We start from the raw sequence: 2,713 nt of genomic DNA, 5'->3' as shown, positions 1-2,713 counted from the left end.
TATACAAATCTCAAAGGATCATTAAATATTCCCTGGGAGGAAATTTCCTATGATGTTTCCTTTCCCACTGTCTAAAAGAGGCTATATCACACATTGTCCTCTCTCCTCAAACTGTCTATACTCCTTTTCCTTCCCTCACCATCAGCTGACCACTTTGTCTCCATTGGCCTAAACAGAAGCAATCACAAAGAATGCCCTCATCTCCCAGCCACCAAATCAATCAAACTCTCTGTGGATGAATGTCCAGATAGCTCTTGTCCTACTTCTTGCAGCACTGCTACTATACACAGTAGTGTTTGTTTGATGCAAACTCACAGTTTTCAGTTCTTTCTCCAGCAATAAATATTGATCAGAGGTTACTTATTGAACCTTACAGAATTCACCAAAAGGAAGAAAAATGACTAATTTAAAACATGGAGACTGGTAGTCTCAACGTGAGCAAGCTAGCATGGTGGCCTGCATTGTGGCGGGGCATGGGGTTGCAAGAAGCCCAGGCCAGAGTCTCCAGGCTGGGGGTTGGCCTCTGTTGCTTGCAGTTCTTGAGTCCCTAATTCATTCCTCCAAGGAAAAGAACAAATTCTCTGAAATTTCAAAAAGGAAGAAAAGTTATGTTAGAAAGGAGAAAAGTACTCCACATTCCAGAGTTCTATTTTGGAAGTATTCTTTGTGTTACTATAGCTAACTCATATGCCAGTGAAAAAACTCAGCCAGTTTCTGGGGATTTGCATCTAGAGATCAGGAAAAGGACTTGGGGCTACTTTTATCCTTAGGAATATTATCAAAGGACAAGGTGTTAAGATTTGCTTTGAACTTTATAATCTTCGAATCCAGGAGATTCAAGTGGTCAAATTAGAGAAATGGCTGGATGATAACTTGCTGTATTTACGAGATGCCCTTCCTGAATATAGCACTGTTGATGTGAATATGAAGCCAGTAGCACAACAGCCTAGCCAAGAAGTTCCTGTTAATAAGCTGAAAGTGAAAATGAAGCCTCAGCTCTCGTCCAAATACTGGGACTGTCCAAATTTTAATATTTAAGGAATAATATTTGATCTTTGTTTCACCGAAGAACAAATGAAAGCAACTTAGAAGTAGAGACAGCTGTGACTTGAATTTGATATGATGAGGGAATATGATGTTTCAAAAATTGAAGCTGCAATATGGGATGAAATGGAAGCATCCAGAAAGTCCTGATTCTGAGTATGAATTTGGTTACTTGCAGAAGATATATTGGCTCTAAGAGAACATATTGAGAGACTAATTTAATTTCATTTATAAGAACGCAGTCGTTAAATGAACTAAGCATTCATTGTTTCATTAGTATTTTTTTCTAAAATAAAACTTTCACACCAGTTTATTACTCTAACAAAAAGAATTAAACATGCCAAATGGTCCAATATCCATTCCCTTACTGGAGGCACAGTTACAATAGGAGTCAGAGCATCACCAGAATGCTCTTTAATGAGCATGGAATTTGAGCAAGGGGAATAGGTGGAGTGATCTTTTTTAAATTGTGAAATAAATCATAAACACAACAATGTATGATTTACAGAACAATAAAATGGACATTTACATACCCATCATCAGGTTAAGAAATAGAACATTTAGGCCGGGTGTGGTGGCTTACGCTTGTAATCCCAGTACTTTGGGAGGTCAAGGCAGGCAGATCACTTGAGATCAGGAGTTCGAAACAAACCTGGCCAACGCGGCGAAACCCTGACTCTATTAAAAATTCAAAAATTAGCCGGATGTGGTGGCGCACACCCATAATCCCAGCTGCTTGGGAGCCTGAGGCAGGAAAATCACTTGAACCCGAGAGCTAGAGGTTGCAGTGAGCCGAAATTGCACCACTGCGATCCAGCCTGGGTGACAGAGTGAGACTCAGTCTCAAAAAAAAAAAAAAAAGAAATATGTGAGAAGGTTAAGAAATAACATTGAATAAGATCTAAAACAAAAAAGGAAAACTATTCCATATTTTGTTTTTCAACTAGCTGTTAAATCAGATAATTTTATTTCCTTTACATGGCAAATGTCAGCTAGGCTGGTCCAGCAGTAGTGAGTTATCAGAACTTACTAACATTAGTGTCACTAAAGTTGGTGTACAACCCTACCCTCCCCCCAGCTAAATTTGACTGGCTTAAAACAAACAAACAAACAAACAAACAAACAAACAAAGTCCATGAAAGCTTTGAAAAATACTTACTTTCAACTGCAAAAGCACATTTTCTGAAATTTATTTCATGTAACACACGGTAACATTTGCAACGACTGTCTTTGAACAACTTTCTGTTGCCTAATAAACAATGTGAGATAGAATTGACAAGATCTTTTAAAAAAAAAATAAACGTTGGCTGGGTGCGGTGGCTCACGCCTGTAATTCCAGCATTTTGGGAGGCTGAGGCGGGTGGATCATCTGAGGTCTAGAGTTCGAGACCAGTCTGACCAACATGGAGAAACCCGTGCCTACAAAACATACAAAAAAATTAGCCAGGCATGGTAGTGAAAGCCTATACTCCTAGCTATTAGGGAGGCTGAGGCAGGGAAATTGCTTGTACCCGGGAGGTGGGGAGGTTGCAGTGAGCCAAGATTGTGCCACTGCACTCTAGCCTGGGCAGCAGAGCAAGACTCTGTCTCAAAAAAAAAAAAAAAGTTCGGTTAATGGATGGTTTGTTGGGATTTTTCAAATGTCTTGATAATGTCTCAATCCCATTTT

At 39.4% G+C, this 2,713-nt stretch overlaps 1 pseudogene; it reads left to right on the top strand.

The window, feature by feature from the left end:
• The first annotated feature begins 542 nt into the window (after positions 1-542).
• Positions 543-1,194, top strand: LOC112625310 (annotated as a pseudogene).
• Positions 1,195-2,713: the final 1,519 nt, after the last annotated feature.

Source organism: Theropithecus gelada, chromosome 5 (genome assembly GCF_003255815.1).
Source record: "Theropithecus gelada isolate Dixy chromosome 5, Tgel_1.0, whole genome shotgun sequence".
In the NCBI taxonomy this organism is placed as follows: Eukaryota; Metazoa; Chordata; class Mammalia; order Primates; family Cercopithecidae; genus Theropithecus; species Theropithecus gelada.
The sequence above is the reverse complement of the archived record's forward strand: the minus strand, read 5'-3'. Positions and strand labels throughout refer to the sequence as shown.